The sequence below is a fragment of the Parus major genome, chromosome 1 (assembly GCF_001522545.3).
Source record: "Parus major isolate Abel chromosome 1, Parus_major1.1, whole genome shotgun sequence".
NCBI lineage: Eukaryota > Metazoa > Chordata > Aves > Passeriformes > Paridae > Parus > Parus major.
Window position 1 is genome coordinate 57,101,062 of NC_031768.1, and position 9,915 is coordinate 57,110,976.

Sequence of the window (9,915 nt, forward strand, 5' to 3'; positions counted from 1 at the left end):
CCTCAGGGTGTCTCGCAGCAGGCGATGGTGCTGGGGGAAAGGCAAAGGTCAGGGATTCTGCTCCTCGCTCCCCTCCACATTCTGCATCAGTTTCTCCTTCCTTTTTAAGGGCTCAAGACGGGCTACTCACATACATAGTTTTCAGGTGCCCAAGAGTGGTTACGATAAACAGACACAATGACGAAACACTTTTTGAAGCCTTTCTCTTATTATCAAGCTCTTACAGGTGCATAGTCCTGTGTAAGGACAAGGGTGGCAAGGAGAAATACAAGTGTGCAGTTTGATCACCAAGTCAGTCAGGGTTATATCCAAAATGTAGAAGAAACAGAAGAAAAGGCTGGTGAAAAGACTGGATGCTAAAAGCACAGGACTATGACTTTCAGTGGAAATCTAGGTTGCTATCAGCTTCTCCTGATAATAAATATTCAGGACAAAATATTTAGGACAATTTGTCCTCCTGAGTCACCTTTCATTTCAGTGTTCATAAAGAAAGACTGGAAAACTAATTGAGATTACTTACCTTGAGGCTTATATGATATGAATCCCCTCTTACATGACAAGAAATACTGACATATGGTTCTTTAACCTAATTTTTGAAATTCTCTTGAAAATAAATAACTAAACAAAGGAAAATAAAACACAGCCAAGAGGACACCAAACAAAAAATCTCTACGGGCCAACTTTGAAAACCAAACTGACTTTGAAAACCAAACCCTGACAACCATAATAAAACTAAAAATTAATTTATTATTAATTTATTATTAATAAAAATAAAATATAATTTATTTATTTTATTAATATTATTTTTAATGTACAAACACTTTTATATCACAGTTATTAACAGAGTGTCTAGAGATAAATCACATTTTACTCTTTAATTAAGATAGTTGAAGATATCACAGATCTGATGTCAGATAGAAAGTGTTTCCTTTTTTTCTGTATTAAAATCACTTTGATTTGATTACTTTGTGCATGAATTCTGATAACATTCTAAATATGTCCACCAAAAAAACTGCTTTAAAATTTACACAGTTGTGTCAAGAAGCTAACACACTGAAAAGGATGTGAAGAGAAGAAGCTTATGAGCTGAAAGGTGGCTCAAAGGGTGCAGTCCACCAGAGTGAAATGTGGTAAGGAGCTCAGGACTGATAATATTCACCTGCAGAGGCTACTGTCTAGGTAAAAATGTATTATATTATGGATGCTAAATTCTGACAGTGCCTGTACATATTACAGGCTGCAGAGCTTCTCAGGACCAGCCTGAGAAGCTCTGCAGCCTGTAATATGTACAGGCACTGTCAGAATTTAGCATCCATATTATATGGGCTAAAGAAAAGGATTTTGCACTCTTCAGTGAAATATGTAGATGCAAACTGGAGCAAGTAAGATCTTCAGCTGGATTTTCAGAAAGACAATAAGAAGTGGTTTCTTAGTAGCTGGATTTTCAGAAGGTAAATGAGGATATTTATAACTTAGAGGAATTTTCTGACTGAGGTTTCTCAGGAAATCTGTGTTTGGCTGTTCCAGAAATGTGGTATGTGAAGTTAATTTTTTTAGAAAAAAATAATTCTCAGTTATGAGCTGAGTTCCATTCCTGTTACTTATTAAAAAAAAAAAAAAAAGATCCTTTCTCTAATTCTTCTTGTCTATTTTAAATATCTTTGTCCCCTAGAACTCTTTTTGAAGAGAAAGTACTCTTTCTTGTCTTTCTGACTTGATATTTTTTTCCATCAGTGGGGTCTTGCATCCACATGTAGATCCAATGCAGGAGATAGATTAATCTTCTATTGCCTGCACAAATAAATCTTCTCTGGACTTACCTGCACTGCTGAAAAAAAGAGAAAAGCAATATTATTGACACTTAGATTATAGAGATTTGATACTCTTAGTTCTGGCTAGTCAGAATTACTTCATACAGGAAAATTATAAATAGACTTGAAAATGAAGAGATCATGAGTGGAGCTGCAGTGTGTGTTTAAGCACAGCTTCTTTCTACCTGAGTTGTAAAAATATTTAATCTAAACCCAGTAGTTCAATGATAAATCCTAGGATTCACTCACTTAGGGACTCCTCACACTAGGGTGTTGGTGCATGTGTAGGATGGTGATGCAGTTCAGTGCCAAGTCTTCTGAAGGCCAGACAAGAAATGCAAATCTACTAACAGAGGGAAGACTTACAGCTGACTAAGGAGGGTAGGAAATAGGAGTGACACAGACAGATTTTAGCTGATCATAACACAGATGCAAGATAGTCTCATGTCATTCATAAATCTCTGTGCAGAACTTGGTAATGGATCCTAGAAGAAAGTGTCTTAAGTTATCAGTGGTGAAAGACCAAAGTACATAAATACACAATATTGAATATTGGTAAAACTCAAAGAGAGATAGAAAAATGCCAAGGTAACTCAAATTAAATATAACAATTATGCTACGTCACTGCTACAATTTTTTTTTTGTATTAAGTAGATTTACTATATTAATAACCTTAATTTCCCTAAGGCACTTTGTATTTGTATAATGTAAAATGGTATATAATGATGTAAATATAACAGTCTGGAAGGGAAAATAACAGAACAATAATACAGCACTAGCAGTAGATAAGTGGAAGTAGAATGAATGCATTGTTTAATTGAAGGTAAATTAACATATTTTTCTTCTATTATATTTCTTTATTTTATCATAAGCTTCTCTAACCACCTGTTCCCTGACTCCAATTCTTGTCTTCTCACAGGCCCAAATCCATGGATGAATCATCTTCATCTGCTGCTGGTGCTCATTTGCCCTCCTGCTTAAGACCTAGTTCCAACTTGCTTTTAAAAACCTGTGAAAACACAATACAGGTAAAAGGACAATCAGTTCAGGCAGGAACAATCACTGCTTTGGCTTAAGGGTATGGCTGCCAGCCATAAGCACATCTGTCATATTGCTTTGAAGAAAAGTGAAGCTTCATATAGGGCCAGAGATGCATTTGCATAATCCTTTTGACAATAAGTGACAGAACTGCAATAAGGTCTATTTTGGACTATAAAAAATTGTGAGCTGTGAGGGAAGAAGTTGAGGTGGGAATAATAAGACAAATATTGAAGTAGTAATAGGAAAGAGCAGATGGGTTAGACAGATATCTGCATAGTGGAAACAAATATTATGTATGAATGCCTTTCCTGAAAATGGGCATTTTTCTACTGGTGTAGGTATTTCCAAACAAAACAAGAGAACTAGAAAAATTGAAATAACAGAGGAAAATCAAAAGCTGCAGCCATTTGGGAGTATAAAAATAGCTACAAGACAGTGCATAGGATTCTGCTATGGAAAGCCAGAAACACATCAATTATATGGGAGCTCTTAACATGTGATTGTTAGGAATATGGCATGTGGGACCTATAGCCAGTGTATGATCTGGACTGCTTTGTATTATGTGATATTGCATAGATATGAATGATCCATGGACAACAAATTAGTGTTTAAATATTTAAATAATTTATTCTTTTAATATCCTTACAATGGAAAAATATTCAGAACTGTATACTTCTGTTTGTTGTATAACAACGTGTAAATTGTCAGTATACACATATTATGTACATACTTTATTTATAACACTGAACTGCATGTTGCCATTATATTTAGACATTATTTAAATTTTATTTAGATTTACTAAGCACTTTGTTGGTCTTGATGTTGTTTACACTTTGAATTATTGGAAAGTGTTGTAATTTGAATTGTCTCATGTGTGATGGGTCAGATAAATCAGATGCTTTTATTTCCAGAACTTGATAATCAAATACACTCAAAACAGATTCTTTCACAAATACAAACAAAAATTTTCTGCAAAAAATGTAGGTAAACAAAATTTAATAGTCCACAGGAGATACATGGTAGTTGCATTTTGATTCATAAGTACATTGGTGGAACAGGAAAATAAAAACACAGTTAATATTTTCCGCATGTCAGATTGTAGCTATCATCAGCTCTCAAACTGTTTTGGTGATTTACACTGTGGTGGACTAAACTCACATCTTGGCCCATCTCTTGAAAATCTAGGTAACTAGGGATGGTCTCTCTAACATTATATGCCTTCTTCATTGTGTCTTTCTCTTTGGAAAACAATACCGATACAATCTTCTTCACTCTTGGGAATTACTTTCTGAACACTTTCTTGCTAAGTGTTGAAAAGATCTTGCTGACTGGAACAAATTCTGTGCAATCAAGGATAATTGCTTTACAGTGGCAAATGAGCATTTATTGGATGCTTGTGTGCCCAAGATCCAAAAATGTGCTCTCGAGACCTCATAGAAATAATGATAATATTCAGCTTGATCTGCAGATGAGCTTATTCCTTTTGCAGGGAAGTCAGCATGCAAGCATTGTTCTAAGCTGGTTGAAGTAAATAAGATTTCAAGTTGTTTAAAACCGAAGTTACGACCTATGTTAGAGTTAATCAGTCTATCCTTTAAATAATATGAATAGAAATAGTTACATTAAACTCAAATATTTCAAATGTTCCAAAAGATAAGAAATTTTAAGTCATATACTTGCAGTATGACAAGGATTTCCTGCTTCCCTTCTGTTCTTCCATAAAATCTCTCATTTGTTTCAGACTTGGGTCTATGATCTGGTTATCTTTAATGGCTATTTTCTATTCAGATTGTAGCTGTGATATATATTATATCATATCTCTATTATACTGAATTAATTACTTTTTTTTTTATTTTCACACTTCAAAACTGAAGTCCTCAGCTTTCAGCTGAAAGATTTGAAAAAAAAAATAAATTTCTAAATCAGAAAAAAATGCTTTATCCAGAAAGAATACCTTGGTATTGGCATAATTTCTAAATTGGTATTTGTGATTTTCTAAAAAAGAAAAAAAACCCAAAAAAAGCACATGACCTTTACAATTATATACAATTAGGATCCTTTTAATGTGATCCTAAGTAATATGATTTTATACTATCTTCCTTGATGCCATTTACTTTTTCATAAGATCATATAGTGGGTTTGGGTTTTTTTTACATCTAGAATAAAAGTAATTAAACATAGTACTTTATGCCCACATTGTCCCTAAAGAGATTTGCTCCTCATCCAGATGGCACCTTACGTCCCTGCAAGGTCAGTTTGGAGACTTTGTAGCAGACAAAGTTAATGAGAATAGCAAACATAACATATTTTTAGTGGAGAAGTACCTGACGGCCTGTATTGCTGTGTTCATTATACTGCTGGCATGAATTATATTTCTCTTGCCTGCAAGTGTCTCCAAAGACACAAAACACACACCAGAATAGAATAAGCTGACTTGTGAATGGAAGCGTTCATAGACATGACTGTTTTTAACAGGAGAAAAACCAAAAAAAAACCCTAACCAAACAAACAAACAAAAGCTCACCCCCAATGACAGCAACAACCAAAAAAATCTCACAATGCAAGGCCCTCATAAACACCTACTTTGTGTTAAACCTTATGTGATGTCTGCTTTACTCAGCATGAATGATGCTTTGAAAAAATTATTTCAGTAAGACAAAGCACTCTTACCACCCATCAAGTGGTACTTAGTGAATAGCCACAAACAGTGAAGCCAAGGAGTTAATCAGACCTCTAGATTTCCATCCTTTGTTGAAACAATATTCTTCAGTAACCTAAACAGCCTATCTACATACCACATTGACATTTTTTCAGACCCTCAAGCACTGTTTGCTCCTTTCTCAAACCCTTGTGATATGCAGGAATGCTCCAGGCGCTGAACAAGTCAAGAATTCCTCCTGGTATTTGCTTGAGTATTTTCATTGAGAGATTTTCCTTTAATCAAAATAAATAGTCTGTTTCATGCCAAAAGTGATCTTATTGACAGATCCTAAACATGTTAAATGAGCAACCTGTTCTGTAAATGTTGCTTTTCTAATTTAAAATCATTACAGCACTGGAGCATTGACATGGTGTTATTTGTTATAATTTCTTGTTTGGTTAGTGTAAGTTATTCCCGTGATTTCTTCTTTGATTTTAGCTTTATTTAAAATCATTAGCAAGCATTTACATATATATTTACAATCCTCAGAGTGAACCAATACCTGGAAGTGATGGAAACCAATACTGTTTTAATACTGGTTTTGGCATCTGCTAAATTAGATCTCGTAACTTTTCAATATTCCACAGATTCATGTTTCTAAGTTAGCTCTTTAATAGATTTCATATTTCTCTTGGTATTCAGCTATTTCTATTTTTTTCTGTGTTAATTCATAATATGTGTAATGAACAATGAAGCAATAGTCATAAAATAAGTTGAAAAACTAGGTGAGAAAACATATGGATAATTAGACCCCAGCATTTTAGCATAAAATCTTTGGATTTTAAACTTTATTTCCAAGAGAAGTCATAACCCATGGTTTTGCACACTGATTTTTAAAAATATATTATTATTTAAAATACATAGAAATCATCCTACATTGGAGGAAGTATTACTGAGCAGAGCAAGATCATGATCTTTTCAGAAAATATAAAAAATAATTATACAGGTGTATAAAGAAAAGCCATTTAATAGATGGAGTGTCCAGTGCCTCTTATCCATATATTACACATTGATTTTATATGAAAAATTTCAAGAATTTTCTTTGGGGATATATCTAAAACAGAATTGAAGACCTTTATGGTTGTTGTTGATTTATCTAAGAGCCTTCTGAAGGCTCTTAGCCTTTCCTCAATTCATGTTTAATTTCATCCTTGTGGAAACTGAACAGTTATAGTCTTTGAGTGCAGATAAGTAGCATTATTTTTTAAATAGTTAAATTCTGATGTAATCCAGTTTCATTTATTTATATGTATTACATCAGTGATAAATAATATTAATGAAAGTAAGATTCTATCACAAACTCCTGCTATATAAGTAGTACTTGAAAGTGCTCAAAATATAGTCTTGAAAATTTGAGTCTCTTTTATAGTATTTGAGTCCAGACAATAAGAATGACAATGCATATGCATTTATTTATAAACAATTAGCATTCTCAAACCAAAGATTTCATGATAATAGATTTCTATGTACCATTTCTATACATTCTGGAGGGAAAATAGTCTAAACATTGAACTTATTTATTTTTAAAACCCCACAATATCACCACTTTTTTCTTTTCTCCCAACATGTTTTTCTATTATTTTTGCCAGTTTCTAATGAAATCTTTATTTAACATAGAAAGTTTTCTTTTGCACATTTATAATACTTCAAATAATGAAATTTAGCATTTAATCATATCAGATTAATTTGCACCACCACCCCAATTAAGAAAAAACAAAAACAAAGAACAAAACAACCCAACAACAACGCCCCCAACAAACTATAATCAATAATACAGCAAACTTAGGTTTTTATTTTTCTGAAGACAAAACATAAATTATCCATTTTCAGAAATACAGAATACACTAAAATGCACCAAATAGTATTTACAGTGGGCTTTTCCTGTTAGTGATCTCAAAGTCTGGTAAAGGTCATGGTAGATCTCCATCCATATTTTTACTGTTTCACTATTACAAATTTTGCTGGAGGCTTCCTATTTTCATAGTTGTTGTGATGAACCTTACAACTGCTATGTTCTTTTTGTTTGCTTGTTTTCCTTTTATTTCACATTGCTGTGTGTACAATATTGTAATAAATATCATATTGAAATATGCTATTTCTTCAATGAAATTAAAGGGCAGGCAGAAGTTCAGACATCTCCAGGAAAGCAGGGCTTTGTCACATCTAATGTCAGTTTCTGAAGATGAATATCATCACTCCTAACATCCTCCTGCTTCCCTTAATTGGGCATGATGTCATCACAAATCCAAAAGCTAGCCCCATACAAGCTATTATGAAGAAAAATAATTCTTTCTCAGTGAATACCAGTACACTGTGAGATCAGAGATAGTCTGCTTTGGTTGTTAATTTTGTTTTGCTATCATGTATTTCCACATGTATGTTTTAGGGTTTCTTAACATCCCTTGTTCTGCAAATATCTCAGAGGGTGAATACTGAAAAGGCATTATACCATGCTTTAGTTAAAAATTTAAAAATTGACTTGCCCTGACTTTCAAAAGTCAAAAAAACCAAACGACTCTGCTCATTATTCAGTGTGGGCAAGCAGTGCACAAGCAAGAAAGTGCAGAAAAAGTTTGGTGGCTTTTGTGCTTATTTTAATTCTTTTATTGTTTTCTTCTATCTGAAAACATTTCTAATTCTAATCTCCATTCCCCAGGAGTACCCAGCAGATTTTAATTTTTGTCTTCAAAGCCTGTGTTTTAATGACAATTATGATGGGTAGATGATGTCAAGAGATTTGTGCAAAAAGACCTTCCCCAGCCTGGTGTGAACTTCTCGTTATTCTGTCCATACCTTCCTGCAATGGGGAAGACATTTAGCTTTTAGCTGTCGTGGTTCAAATTAAGCTGGGATGCCTGTTTACTGTCCAGGAGCCTTGGACAGTAAACAGAGCTCTGATGAGAGGTACATGGCTGCTGAAACCTAGGTGTGATCATACCCAGCAACCGAGCCGAGATTTTGTGCCTTTATCCTTTCACCGGGAAGCTATCTGTTTCAAAACCCTTAGCCACCTCTCACAGAGATTTACAGAGAGTGAAAATAGATAGGTCACTTACAGATGCCGTGGGAGGTACATCCCCTCCCCTTCCCTCCAGTGTTTCTGAGGCCCCGGGGGTGTTTACACACTGCCACCTGCTGCTTTCATCGCCTTCATCTGAGCTGCCTCTTCTCGCAGCAGCACTGGGGATCTGCTTCTCTCTGCCTAATTCTGCTCGTCCTCCTGCAGTTTGATCCAGAGCCCAGTGGAGTCAAAGACTCCTAAGACTTCCTTTGGCTTCAGTGGATTTTGGAGTCTGCCAGATACATAATTAATTTATTTCAATGGGCTATGAATCAGGCTTTTTGTACTGCCAGATGTATAATTAATATTTCAGGATGAATTCCAGGTAGCTTGCTGGTTTGTAAGGTTCTTCCTACTGTCTCAGCTCCTGTCTCCCATGTAGTAAGGTCATAAATTAAACTCTTATATTCTTAAAAGAACAAGCAAAAAAATAAAATTAGTAAAACCATGATTCGATGCTTTTAAATACCTATCAGTTTTAAAAGAAAAAGGACATCACAGTCTCAAGAACAATAGCTTTTTCACCCCAAAGTTTCCAAATGAAGGTTTCTTTTACATCATCTCATAAAATACATCTTTGACTGCAGTTTTATCATTCTTTATAACTTGAGGGAGAATTTTAGATTTTTTATGTAAAAAAAAAACAAAACAACAGATGAATTTCCTGAGATTTTCTGGTATCATTAGTTTTATGCTTTGCTTCAAAAATCTTTCTTGGATTAGTGATTAAAAGTGGTCAAATGAGGCAACTGGAGTATTTTATTCTTCTGAAAGGGCTTGTCCTGAAATGAAATGCATTCCTTTCCTTTTCTATTCCCATGCAAGCAGCGTTTTCTTCCTTTGAAGCTTTACATAGACTCCAAGACCTGTCTGCCATATTCTAGCCTGCTAATAGAGCCTCACTCTTCACAACACTGCAGCCCACAACCTACGGCTGCCACAGTTTTTACTAATGCATCCTCTCATCTTTTCAGTCCAAGGAAATTTACATTTTTCCCAAGGGTCGTTTTACACCAGAAAACAGTGTCTGCTCTAGCCTTATGAATTAAGGGTCCACCTAAAATAAACATATTGCTAAAGGCCACAAAGGAACTTGGTTGTATTCTATTTATTTCATGTTGTTGGTGCAGCTTTGTCAGCAAACTGACATGTAAAAATCAGTGAATATTTGGGACAGTTAAGAAGTACCAAAACTGTTTTGTGAACTGACCAAAATAATGTTTTTCTTTCACTGATCTCACACCTGCCTGTCTTTTGGTTGGATGACCCAAAGTGGTCTTTTTCTTTTTCTTTTTCTTTTT